At 38.9% G+C, this 25,932-nt stretch overlaps 2 protein-coding genes across 17 annotated transcripts in view; one reads left to right on the top strand and one right to left on the bottom strand.

The window, feature by feature from the left end:
• BLOC1S1 (biogenesis of lysosomal organelles complex 1 subunit 1) overlaps positions 1-25,932 on the top strand; it is a 1,086,347-nt gene that overhangs the window by 152,955 nt on the left and 907,460 nt on the right. The window lies entirely within an intron of this gene.
• Positions 1-25,932, bottom strand: part of PPP1R1A (protein phosphatase 1 regulatory inhibitor subunit 1A) — a 200,799-nt gene that overhangs the window by 117,041 nt on the left and 57,826 nt on the right. The window lies entirely within an intron of this gene.

The raw sequence follows: 25,932 nt of genomic DNA on the forward strand, positions 1-25,932 counted from the left end.
TACCATTTCTGGAGAAATTACTATTAGATGAAAAATTCAAGAAATAAATGATGGAGATTACAATGATAGTTGGTAAGCAAGAAAACTATTATACCTCACAGTTACATTTAATAACAATTATTATTAATAATCTATTTCATACAATTACTAATGATTCCTATGATAAAACAGTGTATAATACAAAACTGATAATAACTTGGAAGTAAAATCATACTAATATTTGGGAGGCATGATTAGGAAAGACAGAAATTAAAAATGATACGTATCTTATTTTGAGGGGCAATCACAATGATTAATGATTGATACTGGGAAATGCCTCTTTAAATAGTGTTATTAAAAAATTAGATGTAATAGCTGGTAGAATGGCTATTGTATGTATATTTTGGCAGAGATTTTGGTTGCCTATCTAGTATCCTTTCTTCTCTTCTTACTTACAAAGAGAATGAAGTGGCGCTATGTCCAACTAAAACACCATGTTTTCTTATTTTGCAGCCACACTTGCAGATTGGTGTATACTACATATCTATAGTCACATCCATGTAACTATGTTCTGGCTAATTCTATGTAAGTAGAAGTGCTGTGTGAGACTTCAGAGAGGGCTCTTGCGGTGGAGCTGATGCAGTTGAACATATCCTTTTTCGCCCTTCTCTCTTTCTTCTCTTTGCTGCATGGAACTTGGGCATGAAGGTGGGAGCACTAGCAGCCACCTTATGACTTTGAAAAAAGAAACTACTCTCCAAGAATGGTGAAGCAGAAAGAGAGTGGAACCTGGGTTCCTGAAGGCAGTGGTGCCTCTGTCTCAGCCCTGCACTATCTTCTTCTAGACTTCTTTTACATGTAAGAATGTATGTCTTAAGCAACTCTTGTTTTGGGCTTCCTTACTCAGTGGAATCAAGTAATGACTGATATATAGATCCTTGAAACCACTAGAAGAGAAATAGAGGCAACAACCTAAAACCCAGTGGATCTTGCAAAGGTCAGTAAGGGAAGAATAAAAAAATACAAAAATGAAGGAAAAAAAAGATGAAAATAACAGGCAACAGAGTCAAAAAGTAAAATCCAGAAGTATGTTTTTTACAAGAGGTGCACCAAAAATGAATGAACACGGCAAGGTTGAAAAATAAATGGATGGACAAATATACATGTGAGGTAAATGCTAACCAAAAGAAAACAAGGTTTGATACCATGGAAGCATCAAAGCAGACTCAAGTCCAAGATCTTTAAGTGGTACAAATAATACTGTTTTATTTAGAAAAAAAGGTGTGATTTGCCAAGAAGCTAGAACAGTCACGAACTTTTTTGTACCAAAACTACTTTGCACTGACACATACAGAACAAAATCTGTTAAAAATGTAAGAAAAAAACCAATAATCATAGCAGGGGACTTTTAAAACACCTCTATTTAAAAAACCAAAAGAAAACAAACAAACACAAAAGAGAATATTTGAGTACTATGATGAAGAAGCTTTATTATGTCTTTGTGTACAATGAACGAAGAATTTTAATTCCCATGGGGCATTAAAAATGGGATGTTGATCAATACTAGGTACTAAAGAAAATCTTGATAAACACCTAAGGTTGAAAATGTACAGGTCACATTTTCTAATACAATGCCACAGAAGTAGAATTAAAGACGAGATTCTAAGTAAAACATTTTAAACCACTTGGAAATACTAAAAAAAAAAAAAAAAAAAAAAAAAAAGAACAAAAAAGCAGTTTTCTGAATATCTTCTTGTCAAAGGGAAAAGTGAACATTCAGTTACTGGCTATTTGGGAACTGACAACATGGACACTTCACATCTTAACATGTGGTTGCAATCAATATGGTTCTCTGAGAATTCTTCATTTTTAGTGATTTTTTTACTGCAAAATGAGATATATCAAAAGTAAATAAACCAAATATTTAGTTTAAGGAACTAGAATATAAAACCAAATAAACTAAAAGAAACTAGGAAGGAACGAATAGATATAAAAGCAGAAATCATTTAAATAGAGCACTGCAAACCGAGTGAAACACGGTTCTCAGGAGCACCCCTTTGCTCAGAGGCTCCTGAAGTGCAGCCTCATGTGCTCTGCAGCCCGTGCTCCTCAGGATGGGAGAGGGAGTTCACAGTCACATTGAGCACCTTGGTCTGTATTGCAGTTTCCAGACCACACAGCTTACTCTGCTCCCCTGAGGCTCCTGTCCTCTAGATACCCCTTCTTATTACTTCATCCACTCATCTCCCAGTTACTCCTCTTCCTTTATTTAAGACTGACTCCTGGATCACCCATCCCACATCCTGCCAACATCCCAGATAATTTTTGTTTTCTAGAGCTTTCCAGTTCTTTTACCTCCTCTTTTCCAGTAAGTTTCATCTCAACTGCATTGGCAACACACAGGCCTAATTCACTACCTGAGTTTGCTCTATTAATGAAATTCTTCATTTCAATATCCCCCTGCCCCTGACTCTTCCTGCCACCTATTCCTGACTCTCTGCCACAGATATTTCCTTGAAGCCTTTTCTCTCACCTTCGGTGCCTTGACTTCTCCATCCCTGTCTTGACCACCTTCCCTTTCTAGGTTAGATTTCCTGATTCAGTACACTCAATGCATGAAATATAGAAGTTCTGGTTTATATGTGGAAAGCGACTAATTGATTTTCCTCACCTGTCATCAAGGTCCCTAGCTGATTTATTGCAAATTAAATTCTTAATCCCTAATGAATCATCAGGAGCCCTGAGGAGTCATCAGCTTTGAGGAGTGTGAGGGTAATCTGGGAAAGCTTCATGGAGGGAGAGGCCTGAGGGGTGGTTGATCTCGGGCTTGTCAGCAGGGAAAGGGGAGGTAGAGTGGGGTGGGAATGCCTCTGGGACCCCTGAGGCTTCAAAGGGTGATAAAATTTGTGAAGGGGCCAAAATATCATGGAGGTCCCATCAGAATGGATGGAAGAAGTTAGTGCTGGGAATACAGTATGGGTGAGGCTTTTCCTCCCCCTCCCCCCTCTCCTACTCCTCTGTCGCCCAGGCTGGAGTGCAGTGGTGTGATCTCGCCTCACTACAACCTCCACCTCCCGGGTTCGAGTGATTCTCCTGCCTCAGCCTCCCAAGTAGCTGGGATTACAGGCACATGCCACCACACCTGGCTAATTTTTTGTATTTTTAGTAGAGATGGGGTTTCACCATGTTAGCCAGGATGGTCTTGATCTCCTGACCTCATGATCCGCCCACCTCGGCCTCCCAAAGTGCTGGGATTACAGTGTGAGCGACCGCGTCTGGCCGAGGCTACTTCTTCTGATCCCTTTTATGATTCCAGGAACTCCAGGTGGTGAATGAATCCAGATATCCTCCAGCCTTGCCGCACACCTTGGATCCCTCCTGTCTTCTGGCCTTTTCCAGTCAGTTTCACCTCCCTCGAATTCTGAAAGAGTAACTCACAGAAAGGGACAAGCTCTGCAGCGGGATAATTTAGGAATCAGAGAGACGGACGGGTTGAGGAGGATTTATTATTATTTAGGTGCACTGACCCAGTTGGATTAACATCCAAAGGACTGAGCCCCGAGCAAAGAGTCAGGTTACCTTTTAAGCATTTCGTGGGGTTGGGGGAGATCTGTGCAGTGGGAAGCATATTACAGAAGCGAGAAACAAAGACAGTTGTCCAACTGAGACGTGCATTACATTATTTCTTATTTTTCAAGGAAAAACATGTTGGTTTATCTGCCTAGTGACCTTGCAGTTGCAGAGCTAGAGAAACAGGGTCTTCACAATGCCTGGGAAAGGGAGAGATAAAGCTCCCTAGCCACAGACAGAAAAACAGGCAGTTAATTTTTAAAGGACTCCACCTCTTTCTCTTCCTCAGGGGGAACTGGGTTTTCTTACATACAACTGAGTTTTTGCTTGCACATTCGTTAATTTCTTTTAATTCCTGTTCCAGGTCCACAACACATACAGGTACAATTAGAGGGAAAAGGACTCAGAGAAGTTATCCCAGCCTTTTCCTTCTTAGGTAGGAAGAGACCAAGGATGTCACTGCTGTCCTTGAGTTTTCTGGGGATCCTGGGGCAGGGGCCCTGTCTACAAAGGACAGAGGAAGAAGCCCTCCCTGAAACTCCCGTTAGTCAACTGGTCAGTTAATCCTCTCCCTGTCTTGGTACCTCTCTGTGCCAGGCTCCAGGGTGGGAGAGAGCAGTGAGGAAACACGGAAACACTAGAATCAGGACACCCACTCAGAATGACATTGAGGCCTTTTCTCACCTGATTAAAACTTCTTTCAGCCTAATTTCCCAACCCTTTTCCCTCCATCCACTGCTTTCATTCAAGGCACATCCAACTGTTCCTGAACATTCCAAGATGTTCCCATCTCCTAGCCTCTATTTATCCTGCTCCCTGTGTCTGGAATGCTCTTCCCACCCTTCTCTCTTGTCAAAATGCTATCTGTTCTTAAGGCCTCGCTTAGAAGACATGTCCTGTGTGGATTCGCCATGCCTCCCAGGCTTGAGTTAATTATCTCCTTTCCTTTCTCTTGTCAAAATGCTATCTGTTCTTAAGGCCTTCCATGAAAGACATCTCTTGTGTGGATTCTCCACGCCTCCCAGGCTTGAGTTAATTATTTCCTTTTGACACTCATGCAGTCTTCAGTGCAGCACTGAGTTCTGCAGCTGGCTTGTGTGTGTGTATGTGTGTGCGTGCATGTGTGTTGACCTGTGTTGTAGACACTGTGCTCCTTGAAGGCAAGAATTTTTGTGTACAATTCTGGCATGTAGTAGTGTTGAACAAATATGTCTTGAAATGAAAATAATTTTTGCTCAACGATGTCCTGAGGGGTTATAGAAATATGCAGGAAGTAGAGGGGATTGGAGCTGTAGAGGAATTTCAGAAGGGCTGGCTGGTGTTGGGGGAGTAGAAGAGCCCATTGTTGGTAATGCAGAGAGGGAGGGACATCTTATATATGTGAAATTATTGAGAGATAAATGATACAATTCTTGTTCTTGAAGTTATTTGTACACTTTTAGGCTGGTAATTGAGATAAGGCCTGTGTGTGCGTGTGTGTGCATGTGCATATGTGTGTCTGCAAATGAGAGAGAGAGAGAGAGAGCGAGAGAGAGAGAGAGATAAAGAGAGACAGAGAGAGAGAAGACTATCAGGAAAGGATAGAGCAAAACCATGAGTTGAAGTATGTAGCCTTTCTTCAAGCCAATACTGGCTATAACTAGTGTGGTAGGCAGAAAAATGCTCCCCTCACTCCAAGATGTCCACATCCTAATCCCAAGAACCTGTGATTATGTTATGTTACATAGCAAGGGGGAATTAAAGTTGCACGTGGGATTCAGTTTGCTAATCTAACTGACATTGAGATAGGGGATTATCCAGGATTATGTGGGTAATCACAAAGGTCCTTCCGAGTAAGAGAGGGAGGCAGAGGGTCAGAGTCAGAGAAGATGGGAAGCATAGTCTAGAGTGATATGATTGCCAGCTTTGAAGAAGGAAGCGGGGCCATGAACTAAGGAAAAGGCAAGGAAATGGATTCTCCTCTAGAGCCTGGAGAAGGAATACAGCTCTGCTGATACGTTGATTTTAGCTCTGTGAAACCTGTTTCAGACATCTGATCTTTAGAATGGTGAGGTCTGTGTTGTTTTATTAACCTGCTAAATTTGTGGTAATTTGGTAAGCAGCAATAGGAAAGGTACACGGAGGCAGATCTTTTTGGCAGGCTACTTTATCTAGCAGCATCTCCCTCAGGGAGATTCTCCTTCCAGGGCAAAGCCATAAGCAATTCTAAGTTTTGAGCTAATATAGGAGGGCAATTCTGTGACAGTCCCTCATGTGCCTGACTGGCTCATGGTGACGATGGTGGGAAAGGGGAGCATATTAACGGGAATAGAGTGCACCATCTACGTCAATGCTCAGGACTCAATGAGGACTCATGCATGAGGACAGAATACTACCATGTATCTAATTCCCTTTCCCTGGGTGCATTTCTTTGTGTGACTTGGAGTCACTGGGTGATCCAGGAAGAGATCTTACTTTTTGGACCTCAAAGTCCTCATTTGTAAATAAAGGGGCCGAATCAGATTTCTCTCAGGCCACTGGCAGCTCAGACCCTAGTTTTGCCCTTCACTCAATCAGTGTCGCCTTTACCCCACCCACCCCTTTATTATCTTGCCTATGACATACTAATGCCAGGAGGCCCAGAGACTTCTCTCTGGGGTGGGTGCCCTGCACAGACACCTTTCCTCAAACCCCTGGCCCCTCATTGGCCTGGGAGAAAATCTTTGTAAGGAATAATTGTCACAAACTATGTGTTTTTACCATATTCCCCAGGTCCCAAAAGATGGTACCTCTGATGCAGAGGCTGCTCGCTGCTGGGGTGGAAGAGAGGAAGTACTGTATTGGGAGACCTCTCCAGCGTTGATTTTTGCTCTAATAGTTGGTCTTAGCTTATATAGAACAGCAGAGGGTGCTGTTGGACAACTAAATTTTGAAATGTTAGCTGAATGCCTGTGCGAATTTCATTTTTAATGATTCTGTGATAGGTATTTAAAACTGATTACAATTAATCTAGTTTGTGAAATAGTTCAAATAAGCACACAAGAATATAATAATATATTGAACGCCCATGTGATGAACCTACTACTAGATCAAATTTTAATTGTGTATTTAACATTTTTAAAAAAGAAACAACACAGTATTAATTTACCCTAGAATCCTCTCTCTTTCCACTCAGAACTACCCACTTTCATTAGTGTTTAATCTCGCCTTTCATGCTTTTAGTTTTTATTACATAACCATGTATCCATTAGTATCATACAGTATTGCTTTGCAGATTTAAAATTTTATATAAATAGTCTCACACTTTCATTTTCTTCTGAAACTTGTTCCCCCCTCCCCCCTCACTCTACAGTATACTTCTGAGCTTTATTTTTGGTGCTAAGTGTATCTCTAGTTCATTTATTTAAACTTCTGTGCAATATTCTGTTGTATGAACATAGCTGACTTATCTATTCCTCAGCTGACAAATCTTTGGTTTTCTGTTTCTTTCTCTTATTAAAAATACAGGCTGGGTGCAGTGGCTCACGTTTGTAATCCCAGTACTTTGGGAGGGGATCACTTGAGGCCTGGAGTCCTAGTCCAGCCTGGATAACATAGTGAGACTCCCATCTTTACTAAAAATAACAATAGAAAAAATTAGCCGGGAGTGGTGGTGCATGCCTGTGGTCCCACCTACTTGGGAGGCTGAGGTGGGAGGTTCGCTTAAGCCCAGGAAGTCAAGGCTGCAGTGAGCTGTGTTTGTGCCACTGCACTCCAGCCTGGGCAACAGAGAGAGACCCTGTCTCAAAAACAAAACAAAACAAAGCACACACACACACACACACACACACACACACACACACACACACACACACACACAAAGCAAAACCAAACCAAACCAGCAAGAATGTTTTTGTTCTTACCTGTTGTGTACGTAAGATAGAGTTGTGGGACTGTGTGATATGAGCATCTTCAACTTCAATACACATTCCAAGTTGTTCTCTGAATGATCGAGCCAAATGCTCAGCAGCAGTGGTGTACAAAATGCATTTGATTTTTCCCATTGCTCCAACACTTGCTATAATCAGACTTAAAAATTTTGCAAATACAATACATATGAAAATGGTTTCTCCCTGTTTTAACTTGCATTTCTCTAATTTTCAGGGAGATTGAGCTTCTTTTCATAGGCCTTTTGTCATTAGCATTTATTCTTTGAATTTCATTTTACTCTTTTTTGCTCATTTTTCTATTCTCACTTGACTTTGCTTTAATTTATTAGGTTATTAAAGTTTTCTATAATATTCTGACTACGATTCCTTTGGTATATGAGTTGAAAGTCTCTTCTATGTCTGTTTTTTGTCTCTTAGATTTATTTATGGTGACAGTTTTGGTTAGTTTTAAGTTTTAACACAGTCATATTCATCAGAATGTATCTGTATAATTTGGGCTTTTTGAGCTTTGTTTAGGACTTTTCTACCCCTATATGTCATAGAAATATTATTCTATATATTTCTAAAGGTTTAAAAATTTTATTTTTCACATTTAAGGCTTTAATCTACCTGGATTAAAGTAGGCATAAAGTTTTATTTTATTTTTTAACATTTTACTTTAAGTTCTGGGATACATGTGCAGAATGTGCAGGTTTGTTACATAGGCATACATGTGCCATGGTGGTTTGCTGCATCTATCAACCCATCATCTAGATTTTAAGCCCCACATGCATTAAGTATTTGTCCTAATGCTCTCCCTCCCCTTGACCCCCACCCCCAACAGGCCCTGGTGTGTGATGTTCCCCTGCCTGTGTCCATATGTTCTCATTGTTCACTTCCCACTTATGAGTGAGAACATGAGTAGTTTATTTATATGTGGATAATCAGTTGCTCTGAAACCACTTATAAAATAGTTCCTCTTTCCTCAGTAATCTGCAATGTCATCTTTGGCATATCTCAAGTGTCCTTATATGCAAAAATGCAAAAATATGTTTCTGGGATCTCTATTCTGTTCTATTAGAACAGAGTTTTTCAATCTTGGTAATAATGACATTTTGGACTGGATAATTCTTTGTTGTGGGAAACTGTCCTCAGTATTGCAGAATATTTAGCAGCATCCCTGGCTTCTCCTCACCTGATGCCAGCAGCATCTCAGTTGTGACAATCAAAAATGTCTCCAGACATTTCCCTTAGCTGAAAAAGGCATTAGGCTAATTATCAATCCCTACACCAGTACTAGAGTGTATCTTTTCCCACCCATTTATTTTTCAGAAATATGTTCAGTCCCATAGAAGGAAGGAGAGGACAACAAGGAAGCAAAGAGAAAACATTATAAATAAAAGGCAAACTTAGATGGAAGAAATAAATCCAAATATGGTAGTCACAAACATGTAAAAATTAAACTGAACAGTTAAAACTAAAACAGTTAAAACTAGGGAATCTCATATTGGTTATAAATCCAAAATTTTTTCCTATCATTAAAAATAAACACAACTAGAATCATAGTGACACAGAATGCTGAAAGTAAGGAGATGGAATTCATATCCCAGGGAAATCCATAGTTATGTTAATATCAGGCAAATGGGATATTAGATACAAGGGACTATTAAGATAATGTGGGTGTACCTTATGAGGAAAAAAATACCTTACCCAAAAGATGCTAAATCTGTTTGTGCCAAATCATGTTTCATCCACTGGATCTGTCCTTCATACCTTTATCTTTGTATTTCTTTTTATCTTTTATACTGCAATTCAGAAGAACTTCTCACCGTGCTGTATCAGTTCACTAGTTTTGATTTTAATTTTATCCATTTTGCCATTCAGACCATCTTTTTTTCTTTTCTTTTCTTTCTTTCTTTTTTTTTTTTTACTTTTATTTTAGGTTTAAGGGTACAGGTGCAGGTTTGATATATAGGTAAACTGTGTGTCATGGGGGTTTGGTGTACAGATCATTTCATTACCCAGGTAATAAGCATAGTACCTGATAGGTATTTCTGATCCTCTTCTTCCTCCCACCCTTTACTCTTAAGTAGGCCCCAGTGTCTGATGTTCCTCTCCTAAGAGCCACATGGTTTCGTTGTTTAGCTCCCACTTATAAGTGAAAACATGTGGTATTTGATTTTCTGTTCCTGTGTTAGTTTGCTTAGGATAATGGCCTCCAGCTGTATCCATTTTGCTGCAAATGATAAGATCTTCTTCTTTTCTATGACTGTATAGTATTCCATGATGTGTATGTACCACGTTTTCTTTATCCAATCTACCATCGATGGGCGTTTAGGTTGATTCCATGTCTTTTTTATTGTGAATAGTGTTACTTTGAATGTATGCATGCATGTGTCTTTATGGTAGAACAATTCATTATTGGGTACATACCCAATAATGGGATTGCTGGGTCAAGTGGTAATTCTGTTTTACGTTTTTGTGGAATTGCCACACTGTTTTCCACAATGGCTGAATTAATTTACACTCCCACCAGGAACGCAGAAGTGTTGCCTTTCCTCCACAACCTTGCCAGCATCTGTTATTTTTTGACTTTAATTTAATAGCCATTCTGACTGGTGTCTTTTCAATGAGCCTAATAAACTCTTGAATATTGCTCAGGGTAGTTGCTCTGTTGATTTTGTGTTCTCAGTGGTTAGTTTTTTTTTTTTTTTTTTTTTTTTTTTTAAATTTATTTATTATTATTATACTTTAAGTTGTAGGGTACATGTGCATAACGTGCAGGTTTGTTACATATGTATACTTGTGCCATGTTGCTGTGCTGCACCCATCAACTCGTCATTTACATCAGGTATAACTCCCAATGCAATCCCTCTCCCCTCCCCCCTCCCCATGATAGGCCCCGGTGTGTGATGTTCCCCTTCCTGAGTCCGAGTGATCTCATTGTTCAGTTCCCACCTATGAGTGAGAACATGCGGTGTTTGGTTTTCTGTTCTTGTGATAGTTTGCTAAGAATGATGGATTCCAGCTGCATCCAAGTCCCTACAAAGGACTCAAACTCATCCTTTTTTATGGCTGCATAGTATTCCATGGTGTATATGTGCCACATTTTCTTAATCCAATCTGTCACTGATGGACATTTGGGTTGATTCCAAGTCTTTGCTATTGTGAATAGTGCTGCAATAAACATACGTGTGCATGTGTCTTTATAGCAGCATAATTTATAATCCTTTGGGTATATACCCAGTAATGGGATGGCTGGGTCATATGGTACATCTAGTTCTAGATCCTTGAGGAATCGCCATACTGTTTTCCATAATGGTTGAACTAGTTTACAATCCCACCAACAGTGTAAAAGTGTTCCTATTTCTCCACATCCTCTCCAGCACCTGTTGTTTCCTGACTTTTTAATGATTGCCATTCTAACTGGTGTGAGATGGTATCTCATTGTGGTTTTGATTTGCATTTCTCTGATGGCCAGTGATGATGAGCATTTTTTCATGTGTCTGTTGGCTGTATGAATGTCTTCTTTTGAGAAATGTCTGTTCATGTCCTTTGCCCACTTTTTGATGGGGTTGTTTGTTTTTTTTCTTGTAAATTTGTTTGAGTTCTTTGTAGGTTCTGGATATTAGCCCTTTGTCAGATGAGTAGATTGCAAAAATTTTCTCCCATTCTGTAGGTTGCCTGTTCACTCTGATGGTAGTGTCTTTTGCTGTGCAGAAGCTCTTTAGTTTAATGAGATCCCATTTGTCAATTTTGGCTTTTGCTGCCGTTGCTTTTGGTGTTTTAGACATGAAATCTTTGCCCATGCCTATGTCCTGAATGGTACTACCTAGGTTTTCCTCTAGGATTTTTATGGTATTAGGTCTAACATTTAAGTCTCTAATCCATCTTGAATTAATTTTCGTATAAGGAGTAAGGAAAGGATCCAGTTTCAGCTTTCTACTTATGGCTAGCCAATTTTCCCAGCACCATTTATTAAATAGGGAATCCTTTCCCCATTTCTTGTTTCTCTCAGGTTTGTCAAAGATCAAATGGCTGTAGATGTGTGGTATTATTTCTGAGGACTCTGTTCTGTTCCATTGGTCTATATCTCTGTTTTGGTACCAGTACCATGCTGTTTTGGTTACTGTAGCCTTGTAGTATAGTTTGAAGTCAGGTAGCGTGATGCCTCCAGCTTTGTTCTTTTGACTTAGGATTGTCTTGGAGATGCGGGCTCTTTTTTGGTTCCATATGAACTTTAAAGCAGTTTTTTCCAATTCTGTGAAGAAACTCATTGGTAGCTTGATGGGGATGGCATTGAATCTATAAATTACCTTGGGCAGTATGGCCATTTTCACAATATTGATTCTTCCTATCCATGAGCATGGTATGTTCTTCCATTTGTTTGTGTCCTCTTTGATTTCACTGAGCAGTGGTTTGTAGTTCTCCTTGAAGAGGTCCTTTACATCCCTTGTAAGTTGGATTCCTAGGTATTTTATTCTCTTTGAAGCAATTGTGAATGGAAGTTCATTCCTGATTTGGCTCTCTGTTTGTCTGTTACTGGTGTATAAGAATGCTTGTGATTTTTGCACATTAATTTTGTATCCTGAGACTTTGCTGAAGTTGCTTATCAGCTTAAGGAGATTTTGGGCTGAGACAATGGGGTTTTCTAAATATACAATCATGTCATCTGCAAACAGGGACAATTTGACTTCTTCTTTTCCTAACTGAATACCCTTGATTTCTTTCTCTTGCCTGATTGCCCTAGCCAGAACTTCCAACACTATGTTGAATAGGAGTGGTGAGAGAGGGCATCCCTGTCTTGTGCCAGTTTTCAAAGGGAATTTTTCCAGTTTTTGCCCATTCAGTATGATATTGGCTGTGGGTTTGTCATAAATACCTCTTATTATTTTGAGGTACGTTCCATCAATACCGAATTTATTGAGCGTTTTTAGCATGAAGGGCTGTTGAATTTTGTCAAAAGCCTTTTCTGCATCTATTGAGATAATCATGTGGTTCTTGTCTTTGGTTCTGTTTATATGCTGGATTATGTTTATTGATTTGCGAATGTTGAACCAGCCTTGCATCCCAGGGATGAAGCCCACTTGATCATGGTGGATAAGCTTTTTGATGTGTTGCTGAATCCGGTTTGCCAGTATTTTATTGAGGATTTTTGCATCGATGTTCATCAGGGATATTGGTCTAAAATTCTCTTTTTTTGTTGTGTCTCTGCCAGGCTTTGGTATCAGGATGATGTTGGCCTCATAAAATGAGTTAGGGAGGATTCCCTCTTTTTCTATTGATTGGAATAGTTTCAGAAGGAATGGTACCAACTCCTCTTTGTACCTCTGGTAGAATTCAGCTGTGAATCCATCTGGTCCTGGAATTTTTTTGGTTGGTAGGCTATTAATTGTTGCCTCAATTTCAGAGCCTGCTATTGGTCTATTCAGGGATTCAACTTCTTCCTGGTTTAGTCTTGGAAGAGTGTAAGTGTCCAGGAAATTATCCATTTCTTCTAGATTTTCCAATTTATTTGCGTAGAGGTGTTTATAGTATTCTCTGATGGTAGTTTGTATTTCTGTGGTGTCGGTGGTGATATCCCCTTGATCATTTTTAATTGCGTCGATTTGATTCTTCTCTCTTTTCTTCTTTATTAGTCTGGCTAGTGGTCTGTCAATTTTGTTGATCTTTTCAAAAAACCAACTCCTGGATTCATTGATTTTTTGGAGGGTTTTTTGTGTCTCTATCTCATTCAGTTCTGCTCTGATCTTAGTTATTTCTTGCCTTCTGCTAGCTTTCGAATGTGTTTGCTCTTGCTTCTCTAGTTCTTTTAATTGCGATGTTAGAGTGTCAATTTTACATCTTTCCTGCTTTCTCTTGTGGGCATTTAGTGCTATAAATTTCCCTCTACACACTGCTTTAAATGTGTCCCAGAGATTCTGGTATGTTGTATCTTTGTTCTCATTGGTTTCAAAGAACATCTTTATTTCTGCCTTCATTTCGTTATGTACCCAGTAGTCATTCAGGAGCAGGTTGTTCAGTTTCCATGTAGTTGAGCGGTTTTGAGTGAGTTTCTTAGTCCTGAGTTCTAGTTTGATTGCACTGTGGTCTGAGAGACAGTTTGTTATAATTTCTGTTCTTGTACATTTGCTGAGGAGTGCTTTACTTCCAATTACGTGGTCAATTTTGGAGTAAGTACGATGTGGTGCTGAGAAGAATGTATATTCTGTTGATTTGGGGTGGAGAGTTCTATAGATGTCTATTAGGTCTGCTTGCTGCAGAGATGAGTTCAATTCCTGGATATCCTTGTTAACTTTCTGTCTCGTTGATCTGTCTAATGTTGACAGTGGAGTGTTGAAGTCTCCCATTATTATTGTATGGGAGTCTAAGTCTCTTTGTAAGTCTCTAAGGACTTGCTTTATGAATCTGGGTGCTCCTGTATTGGGTGCATATATATTTAGGATAGTTAGCTCTTCCTGTTGAATTGATCCCTTTACCATTATGTAATGGCCTTCTTTGTCTCTTTTGATCTTTGATGGTTTAAAGTCTGTTTTATCAGAGACTAGTATTGCAACCCCTGCTTTTTTTTGTTCTCCATTTGCTTGGTAAATCTTCCTCCATCCCTTTATTTTGAGCCTATGTATGTCTCTGCGTGTGAGATGGGTCTCCTGAATACAGCAGACTGATGGGTCTTGACTCTTTATCCAGTTTGCCAGTCTGTGTCTTTTAATTGGAGCATTTAGTCCATTTACATTTAAGGTTAATATTGTTATGTGTGAACTTGATCCTGCCATTATGATATTAACTGGTTATTTTGCTCATTAGTTGATGCAGTTTCTTCCTAGCCTCAATGGTCTTTACATTTTGGCATGTTTTTGCAATGGTGGTACCGGTTGTTTCTTTCCATGTTTAGTGCTTCCTTCAGGATCTCTTGTAAGGCAGGCCTAGTGGTGACAAAATCTCTAAGCATTTGCTTATCTGTAAAGGATTTTATTTCTCCTTCACTTATGAAACTTAGTTTGGCTGGATATGAAATTCTGGGTTTAAAATTCTTTTCTTTAAGAATGTTGAATATTGGCCCCCACTCTCTTCTGGCTTGTAGAGTTTCTGCTGAGAGATCTGCTGTTAGTCTGATGGGCTTCCCTTTGTGGGTAACCCGACCTTTCTCTCTGGCTGCCCTTAAGATTTTTTCCTTCATTTCAACTTTGGTGAATCTGGCAATTATGTGTCTTGGAGTTGCTCTTCTCGAGGAGTATCTTTGTGGCGTTCTCTGTATTTCCTGAATTTGAATGTTGGCCTGCCCTACTAGGTTGGGGAAGTTCTCCTGGATGATATCCTGAAGAGTGTTTTCCAACTTGGTTCCATTTTCCCCCTCACTTTCAGGCACCCCAATCAGACGTAGATTTGGTCTTTTTACATAATCCCATACTTCTTGCAGGCTTTGTTCGTTTCTTTTTCTTCTTTTTTCTTTTGGTTTCTCTTCTCGCTTCATTTCATTCATTTGATCCTCAATCGCTGATACTCTTTCTTCCAGTTGATCGAGTCGGTTACTGAAGCTTGTGCATTTGTCACGTATTTCTCGTGTCATGGTTTTCATCTCTTTCATTTCGTTTAGGACCTTCTCTGCATTAATTACTCTAGCCATCAATTCTTCCACTTTTTTTTCAAGATTTTTAGTTTCTTTGCGCTGGGTACGTAATTCCTCCTTTAGCTCTGAGAAATTTGATGGACTGAAGCCTTCTTCTCTCATCTCGTCAAAGTCATTCTCCGTCCAGCTTTGATCCGTTGCTGGCGATGAGCTGCGCTCCTTTGCCGGGGGAGATGCGCTCTTATTTTTTGAATTTCCAGCTTTTCTGCCCTGCTTTTTCCCCATCTTTGTGGTTTTATCTGCCTCTGGTCTTTGATGATGGTGATGTACTGATGGGGTTTTGGTGTAGGTGTCCTTCCTGTTTGATAGTTTTCCTTCTAACAGTCAGGACCCTCAGCTGTAGGTCTGTTGGAGATTGCTTGAGGTCCACTCCAGACCCTGTTTGCCTGGGTATCAGCAGCAGAGGCTGCAGAAGATAGAATATTTCTGCACAGCGAGTGTACCTGTCTGATTCTTGCTTTGGAAGCTTCCTCTCAGGGGTGTACTCCTCCCTGTGAGGTGTGGGGTGTCAGACTGCCCCTAGTGGGGGATGTCTCCCAGTTAGGCTACTCAGGGGTCAGGGACCCGCTTGAGCAGGGAGTCTGTCCCTTCTCAGATCTCGACCTCCGTGTTGGGAGATCCACTGCTCTCTTCAAAGCTGTCAGACAGAGTCGTTTGCGTCTGTGCAGAGGTGTCTGTGTGTCTTAGTTTACTGTGCCCTGTCCCCAGAGGTGGAGTCTACAGAGACAGGCAGGTTTCCTTGAGCTGCTGTGAGCTCCACCCAGTTCGAGCTTCCCAGCAGCTTTGTTTACCTACTTAAGCCTCAGCAATGGCGGGCGCCCCTCCCCCAGCCTCGCTGCTGCCTTGCCGGTAGATCACAGACTGCTGCGCTAGCAACGAGGGAGGCTCCGTGGATGTGGGACCCTCCCGGCCAGGTGTGGGATACGATCTCCTGGTGTGCCTGTTTCCTAAAGCGCAGTATTGGGGTGGGAGTTACCCGATTTTCCAGGTGTTGTGTGTCTCAGTTCCCCTGGCTAGGAAAAGGGACTCCCTTCCCCCTTGCGCTTCCCAGGTGAGGCAATGCCTCGCCCTGCTTCAGCTCTCGCTGGTCGGGCTGCAGCAGCTGACCAGCTCCGATCGTCCGGCACTCCCCAGTGAGATGAACCCAGTACCTCAGTTGAAAATGCAGAAATCACCGGTCTTCTGTGTCGCTCGCGCTGGGAGTTGGAGACTGGAGCTGCTCCTATTCCAGTGGTTAGTTTTCTTCTTTAATGCTTAGTATCTCTCCTAATGTTGGTGTCTCTCAAATGTTTGGTTAGTTTTCTGTTGTTGCATATCTGAATTTGAAAATCTGAGTTTGCTTATTCTGTTACTGTCATCTACCTCTAGTGATGGTGGATAATTTCTCGCTGTGGGAGCTCCTTGTCCTTCCTGCGAAAGGCAATGCCTCTAAGCCCATTGTCCACACACATAGCTGCCCAGTGCACTGGAGAAATAGAAGGGAGATCAGCTGTTTAAATGACCTGAATGTAGTATCTCACTGATCATGCTAACGAATACTCTTGAAGCTCACATTCCATATATCCATCGACTTTGGACTTCGTCTCCTCAAACCGCTCCTTCCTCATTGCTATCTTTGCTCCTTCCTCATTGCTTCTCCTTACCCTGCTTCAGTCATAGTTTTGTCTCATTTTGTTTCTCGATTTTCCTGATCCTCTCTGCTTTCTATTTTTTAAGATTCCTTAAAAATACACGCAGTGCTTATTCTTGGTCCCCAAATTATTATGAATATATCCTGGTTTCTTTTGTCCCTTATGTTATTTCTCAGAAGTTAGGGCGGGAAGGAGAGTGGATGCTTGTGCTCAATTTGCCATCTTTATTTACTCATTTATTGCCTTACATTTACATATACTCTGTAGTTACAATCCTGAGTTTTTATTTAGTAGAGTATAAATTTCCAAGTGTATTATTTGAATTATATCTCACATAATGAGAATATATTTATGTCACCTGTGTAATTAAAAGAGAAGAAACTAATGGCAGCGAGAACATTATCTGTCAAAACTTATGACTGAAGTGGTGTCTGACCAGAGAAGGCTTTGAAATGCATTAGCTATTAAAGAAAAAACAAAGAAAGAAAAGATCCAGTTTAGAGAAAGAGTAACAAAATAAACTTAAGGAATGTAGAATAGAAGAAGAAAAATGATAGATTAATAGACTAGAATACAGATAAAGGGGAGAAATAATAAATAAATTCAAATATTTTAAAAAGACCAATAAAATTAATCAATAGAAATGACAAAAGATCACATACCTGTTAATGAAAATTAGATACAAATATAACCATAGATACAGAACTTGAAATAAAATTACTCTTGGCTAATATATCTTAAAATCTCAAAATAATAAATACTAGTTTCTATGAAAATATGAATACTTAACATTTGCTCTGAAGACTTAAGAATACAAATAGACAAACAATTATAGAAAATGTTTTAAAATTTGTCATCATCATTCCCAAACTTCTGCATCCAAAGCCTCAGATCTGCATGGTTTTACTGTGTAGTTCAATTAACCCTCTAAGAAAGAGGTATACTTCTGGTATTTAAATGATTTCAGAACATTGAAAAGATGAAAAGTTCCAGATTCATTTTTGTGGAGCTAATGTGACTATTGTACTGAAACTTTAAAATATTTGAATTTATTTATTATTTGTCTTTCTCTGTCTGGCTTATTTCACTTAGGTGTAATGTCCTCCAGGTTCGTTCAAAGATGCTTTTTAAAAGAACTATAGCAAGGGGTTAAGATTATATTTTTAATATTAAATTTAACACATCACAAAGCAAATGGAGAAATGTCATATGATCATTGTGATAGATCTATAACTGATATTTGTAAAATAAAATAAAAATTTAAATTAAAAATTCATTTCTGTTCAAAACTTTTTGTATGCTTGAAACAGAATCAAACTATCATACTCAATAACATAAATTAAAATGTGTTAACTTTTTCTTTTTGAAATAGGGTCTTGCTTTGTCACCCAGGCTGGAATGCAGTGGCACGATCTTGGCTCACTACAGCCTCAACCACTCAGGTTCAAGTGATCCACCTGCCCCAGCCTCCTGAGTGGCTGAAATTATGGGCACCTATTTTCTAATAATAAAGTGTTCATAAATTGTACGAGTTAACATACATTTTTCTTCAAGTTATGTAATACCCAAACTAATAGTAGCTTAAGCAAAATGATGTATATTATTTCTATAAACATTACAGAGATAGGACAGTTCCAGTTCTAGGATTAATTTAGTTGCTCGATGGTGTTGTCAGGGATCCAGTTTCCTTTTGGCTCTGTGGTTCTGCATCCTCAGCATATAGGCAACATTGTTCCTCATGGTGGCAAGAAGGCTCCAGTACTTCCTACATGTCCCACGAAGACATGACAATGGCAAAGAATATGAGCATCTTCCCCTAATCATTTATTTTCATTAAGGGGTGGGGGATATCTTTTCCAAAAGCCCCATCCAAGCCTTTTTTTTCAGCTTCCATTGGCCACCTACCCCTAACTGAAAGGGAGGTAAGAGGCCGGGTGCTGCGGCTCACACCTGTAATCCCAGCACTTTGGGAGGATCACCTTAGGTCTGGAGTTTGAGACCAGCCTGACCAACATGGAGAAGCCCCGTCTCTACTAAAAATGCAAAATTAGCTGGGCATGGTGGCGCATGCCTGTAATTCCTGTAATTCCAGCTACTCGGGAGACTGAGGCAAGGAGAATCGCTTGAAACCGGGAGGGGAAGGTTGTGGTGAGCCGATTGCACCTTTGCACTCCAGCCTGGGCAAGAAGAGTGAAACTCTATCAAAAAAAAAAAAAAAAAAAAAAAAAAAAAAAAAAAAAGGAAAGAAAGGGAGGTAAGAATAAGAAAGTGGCCATCTGCCTTTGGATCCTTGACAGGGCAAGTGAGCTGCTGAGAAGAAGAGGGGCAAGGTGGGTGAAGAAGACATGGGCTAGCAGTTGGATTCCCGCTGAGCATCCACCACATAAATCAGTGAAAAGAAGTTGATGAATCTAACAGAAAATTGTGCTAAGAATGTGATAAAAGAATTCATAAAAGAATCCAAGTGGCCAAATAACTGAGAAAGTTCAGCTTTGCTAGTGAGTAAAGAAATGCAAATTAACAGAATAGAATATTACCGTTGCCTATTATTACCTTTGCCTAAATATTACCTTTGTCTATTGTCTTTGCCTATTGGTGAAGACGGAAAAAAATAAAATTTGGTGGGAGTCTGAGAAATTGGGAACACACATACCATGTTAAATGATTGTCAATGTGTTGGTGTATCTTAAAATTGTTAAAAAGACATATATGTGTATGTATAGTATATTGTATTAGTCAGTATTCTCTAGAGGTACAGAACTAATAGGCTAGATATGTATATAGAAAGGGGAGTTTATTAAGGAGTATTGACTTGCGCAGTCACAAGGTGAGGTCCCACAATAAGCCGTCTGCAAGCCGAGGAGCAAGGAAGTCAGTCTGGGTCCTGAAGCGGAAGAACTTGGAGTCCGACGTTCGGGAGCAGAAAGCATCCAACACGGGAGAAAGATGTAGGCCAGAGGACTAAACCAGTCTAGTGTTCTCACGTTCTTCTGCCTGCTTTTATTCTGGCCGTGCTGGCAGTTGATTAGATTGTGCCCAGTCAGATTGAGGGTAGGTCTGCCTTTCCCAGTCCACTGACTCAAATGTTAATCTCCTTTGGCAACACCCTCACAGACACACCCAGGAACAATACTTTGCATCCTTCAATCCAATAAAGTTGACACTCTAGCATATATATATATATGTAGTTAGGCAGGATACAATTTTGTTGCTTCTATCCGTTGTGGAATTTTCCATAATGGGCACACACCACCATTTACTTACCCATTTCTTTAGTGATGGTTTGGTTTGCTTCCAACTTTTTGGATTGGGATTAATCAGTTGTAGGATGTATGCACATTTAATATCACCTCAGATTGCCAGACTTCTTCTAAAATAGTAGAACCAGTTTATGCCCCCCAGCAACAGCTGATGAGAATTCTCTTTCTCCACATATCCTTGCCAATACAGAATATACAAACGTTTGGTTTTATCTACTTTTCTATTTTTTTTTTTTTGAGAAATTAATGGTGGTAAGATGGTATCTCATTGCATTTCTGTTACTAAAATGTTTAGAGTATCTATCTGTACTTATTAGTCATTTGTGTTTCCCTTTCTGTGAATTACATGTCCTTTGCCCATATCGTTTACGGAATTTTGTATTCTTTATTATATCTTGTTTTGTCGATACAATAAAAATCAGCTAACACTTATTGAATATTTTCTATGTGTTGGAGAAACACTCTTCTAAGTAATTTCCTACTCACAATAACCTTATGAGGCAGGTACTATTATTGCTATCTTCATATTACTGGTGAAGAAAGTGTGACCAGCAAGGTAAAACAAGGTGTTCTAAATTAAATTAAATGGCCAGTAAGTTGTGTAACCGGGGTTACACAAGTGCTCTTTTATACACTACATATTAATCCCTCATTTTTTATATATTGCAGATATATTTTTGAGTCATTCGTTTGTCTGACTTATCATTCTCTGAACACAAACCCTTAATTTCTATAAACCAAACTCATTTTTTTGCCTTCACTTTTGTACTCATTGGGTCGTTTATAAGATGTTCTTTCCGACTTCTAGTAAAAAAGATATTCTCACCTATGATTCTCTTTTATTGGCTTTATTTTTTGCTTAGTTCGTCCAAAAATTTTAATTGACAAATAATAATTGTGTAGATTTATTGCGTACAGTGTGATGTTTTGATGTATGTACGCAATGTGGAATGGTTAAATCAAGCTAGTTAGCATCCACCATATCACTTACTTGTCATTTTTTTTTGTGGCAAAACGTTTGAAATCTACTTTCTCAGAAATTTTGAAATATACAATACATTATTGTTAGCTATAGTCACCATAGTTGTACAACAGATATCAAAAACATTCATCCTGTCTGACTGAAATTTTGTATACATCGATCAACATCTCCCCTTTCCCCATCCTCTCCTCCCTCCCCCTGTAACCACCGTTCTACTCTATACTTCCATGAGTTTGACCTTTTCAATCCCACATACAAATGATTCTATCGGCTTTGTAGTTTTGGCTTTCACATTTAGAACTTAATTTTTCTGGAGTCCACTTGCCTCATGTATATACAGAGTAATTTATCAGTTTTCTTTACATAGTGAGACAGTTTTCTTTATACTCACTACAAATCTATGTTTTCTCCTTTTGTTTGTAGAATATTAAACTTGGATCTCTTTCTTAACTTTTCAGTCTCTTGCATTGGTTTGTTATTTTCTATGCTGATACCATGCTGTTTAGTTTATGTGACTCTGTGGCGTGTCTTAATCTCTGAAAAACTGTATGTCCACTCATACGTTTTCTTTTCCAAAATGTTGTTAGCTATCTATAAACCTTTATTCTTCCATGTAAATTTTAGAGTAACTGTATCAAGTTCCTAAATTTTCCAGCTAGATATTCTATCAAGAAAATATCACATTTATAGATTAATTTAGAGAAAACTGCTATCTTTACAATGTTAAATCATTATATCATAACCATGGTACACTTCCATTTTAAACTTTCTTTTATACCTTTTAATATCTTTTTTTGAACCAAAATGGTCTTGTCGTCCTTTAATAGGTCAATTCTTCAATATTTTATAAATTTTGTTGCTATTGTGAATGATGTCTTTTTTTTCCTGGTTGGTTATTGACACTATAGAGAAACACACTTGAATCTTGTAAATTTTTTATTTGTGAACTTTTCTAAATTCCTTTGAGATTTCTTATAGTTTATCTGTTTTTTATGTTATTTTCTTGTGTAAGTGATAATGTTATCTGCAAAATATATTTCTTTAGTTTGCTTGTTATTTGCATTTAATTTCTTCTTTATTACTTGCCATCCCTCTCAGTATTTTATCTGCATGAGACCAAAGACTTTGTTCTGCTGCATCCCCAGTGCCTAGGATAGTGTCTGTTAATATAGTATGTGCTTAGTATATTTTGTGGAATGAAGAAGTCATGGCTGTTGTTACGTATATTCCGTTCTGTTCATTACACATTACTGTTTTAAAAAACTTACACTACAGTGTTGCCCAGGAATTGTAGAACTATATTAAATCATAAAGGTGATTCTGGGAATCATTTTCTTGCTCCCAATCTTATGTAAAATGCATCTAACAGTTCTCCATTATTGTGATGATTTTGGTTGATTTTTTGTCATATAGCTTTTTCAATCCCATTTTTACTCTCTGAGATTTGATTTGTTTATTTTTTAAATCTAAGGAGTCAAACTTTAACAACCCAGGGTCAGCTCCTTCTCTGACAACCTAAGGACACTGCCACCTTCTAATATCACCTCATCCTAAGAGTCTAAAGTTGAATCCCTAATTGCCAAGTGAAAGTGTCATACAATGAGGGTAATTGGCAGTGGTTCTTTGGTATTTTATGTTTTCTACCCTGAGGATTAATTTTTTCCACTCTCATAAATGAACCTGAGAGGACACAGACACCCAAGGTGTTTGATGTAAGCAACTGAAAGGATGGACATAAGCAACTGTGATGAGAAAAGCTGTGGGTTTGCAGAAGATCAAAAAATTAGTTTTGGATAATTAATTAGAAATGTCTATTAGAAGTTTAATATTTAATAGTTTAATTAAAAATCTTTATTAGGTGTCAAGTAGGCAGCGCAATATGCATAATGGAACTTGGCTTTTTGCTTAACCTGTGTCCAGGGCAAATAATTCTTTTAATGAGTTTTTCACTAAAGAAGGAAGAAATGGTATAGATATATTTCTTTCTTCCTTTAGTCCTAATTTATTATTATTCTTTCTTTAAAAAAATTGTTTTATTATACTTTAAGTTCTAGGATACCTGTGCAGAACATGCAGGTTTGTTACATAGGTATACTTGTGTCATGGTGGTTTGCTGCACCCATCAACCTGTCATCTACCTTAGGTATTTCTCCTAATGCTCTCCCTTCCCTAGCCCCCCACCCACCAACAGGCGCTGGTGTGAGATGTTCCCCTCCCTGTGTCCATGTGTTCTCATTGTTCGACTCCCACTTGTGAGTGAGAACATGCAGTGTTTGGTTTTCTGTTCCTGTGCTACTTTGCTGAGAATGATGTTTTTCAGTTTCAACCATATCCCTGCAAAGGACATGAACTCATTCTTTTTCATGGCTGCATAGTTTTCCATGGTGTATATGTGCCACATTTTCTTAACCCAGTCTACCATTGGTGGGCATTTGGGTTGGTTGTAAGTCTTTGCTATTGTGAACAGTGCTGCAATAAACATATGTGTGCATGTGTCTTTACAATAGAATGATTTATAATCCTTTGGGTATATTCCCAGTAATGGGGTAGCCTGGTCAAATGGTATTTCTGGTTTTAGATCCTTGAGGAATGGCCACACTGTCTTCCACAATGGTTGAGCTAGTTTACACTCCCACCAACACTGTAAAAGCGTTCCTATTTCTCCATATCCTCACCAGCATCTGTTGTTTCCTGACTTTTAATGAATGCCATTCTAACTGGCGTGAGATGCTATCACATTGTGGTTTTGATTTCCATTTCTCTAATGATCAGTGATGATGAGCTTTTTTTCATATGTTTGTTGGCTGCATAAATATCTTGGTGAGAAATGTCTGTTCATATCCTTCACCCACTTTTTGATGGGGTTGTTTGTTTTTTTTCTTGTAAATCTGTTTAAATTCTTTGTAGATTCTGGATATTAGCCCTTTGTCAGATGGATAGATTGCAAAAATATTCTCCCATTCTGTAGGCTGTCTGTTCACTGTGATGATAGTTTCTTTTGCTGTGCAGAAGCTCTTTAGTTTAATTAGATCCATTTGTCAATTTTGGCTTTTGTTGCCATTGCTTTTGGTGGTTTAGTCATGAAGTCTTTGTCCATGCCTATGCTCTGAATGGTATTGGAAAGTTTTTCTTCTAGGGTTTTTATAGTTTTAGGTCTTATGCTTAAGTCTTTAATCTATCTTCAGTTAATTTTTGTCTAAGGTGTAAGGAAGGGGTCCAGTTTCTGTGTTCTGCATATGGCTAGCCAGTTTCCCCAACACCATTTATTAAATAGGGAATCCTTTCTCCATTGCTCGTTTTTGTCAGGTTTGTCAAAGATCAGATGGTTGTAGATGTGTGGTGTTATTTCTGGGGCTCTATTCTGTTCCATTGGTCTATATATCTGTTTTGGTACCAGTACCATGCTGTTTGGGTTACTGTAGCCTTGTAGTATAGTTTGAAGTCAGGTAGCGTGATGGCTCCAGTTTTATTCTTTTTGCTTAGGATTGTCTTGGCTATGCAGGCTCTTTTTTGGTTCCATATGAAATTTAAAGTAGTTTTTTCTAATTCTGTGAAGAAAGTCAATGGTAGCTTGATGGGCATAGCATTGAATCTATAAATTACTTTGGGCAGGATGGCCATTTTCATGATATAGATTCTTCCTGTTCATGAGCATGGAATGTTTTTCCATTTGTTTGTGTCCTCTCTTATTTTCTTGAGCAATGGTTTGTAGTTCTCCTTGAAGATAACCTCCACATCCCTTGTAAGTTGTATTCCTAGGTATTTTATTCTCTTTGTAGCAATTGTGAATGGGAGTTTACTCATGATTTGGCTCTCTGTTTGTCTATCATTGGTATATGGGTATGCTTGTGATTTTTCCACATTGATTTTGTATCTAGGAACTTTGCTGAAGTTGCTTATTAGTTTAAGGAGATTTTGAGCTGAGACAATGGGGTTTTCCAAACATACAATCAGGTCATCTGCAAACAATTTGTCTTCCCCTCTTCCTATTTGAGTACTCTTTATTTCTTCCTCCTGCCTGATTGCCCTGGCCAGAACTTCCAATACTATGTTGAATAAGAATGGTGAGAGAGGACATCCTTGTCTTGTGCCAGTTTTCAAAGGGAATACTTCCAGCTTTTGCCCATTCAGTATATTGGCTGTGGGTTTGTCATAAATAGCTCTTATTATATTGAGATACGTTCCATCAAGTTTATTTGAAGTTTTTAGCATGAAGGGATGTTGAATTTTATAGAAGGCCTTTTCTGCATCTATTGAGATAATCATGTGGCTTTTGGTTCTGTTTATGTGATGGGTTAAGTTTATGGATTTGTGTATGTTGAACCAGCCTTGCATCCCAGGGATGAAGCCGACTCGATCATGGTGGATATGCTTTTTGATGTGCTGCTGGATTTGGTTTGCCTGTATTTTATTGAGGATTTTTGCATCAATGTTCATCAGGAGTATTGGCCTGAAATTTTCTTTTTTTGCTGTGTCTCTGCCAGGATTTGGTATCAGGATGATGATGGCCTCATAAAATGAGTTAGGAAGGAGTTCCTCTTTTTCTATAGTTTAGAATTGTTTCAGAAGGAATGGTACAAGCTCCTCTTTGTACCTCTGATAGAACTTGGCTGTGAATCTGTCTGATCCTGGGCTTTTTTTTGGTTGGTAGGCTGTCAATTACTCCCTCAATTTCAGAACTTGTTATTGGTCTATTCAGAGATTTGACTTCTTCCTGGTTTAGTCTTGGGAAGGTGTATGTGTCCCGAAATTTATCCATTTCTTTTAGATTTTCTAGTTCATTTGTGTAGAGGTGTTTGTAGTATTCTCTAATGGTAGTTTGTATTTCAGTGGGATCAGTAGTTATATCCCTTTTATCATTTTTTATTGTGTCTATTTGATTCTTCTCTCTTTTCTTCTTTGTTAGTCTAGCTAGTGGTCTATCTATTTTGCTGATCTTTTAAAAAAACCAGCTCCTGGATTCATTGATTTCTTGAAAGGTTGTTCATGTCTC

Source organism: Macaca thibetana, chromosome 11 (genome assembly GCF_024542745.1).
Source record: "Macaca thibetana thibetana isolate TM-01 chromosome 11, ASM2454274v1, whole genome shotgun sequence".
NCBI classification, from domain to species: Eukaryota; Metazoa; Chordata; class Mammalia; order Primates; family Cercopithecidae; genus Macaca; species Macaca thibetana.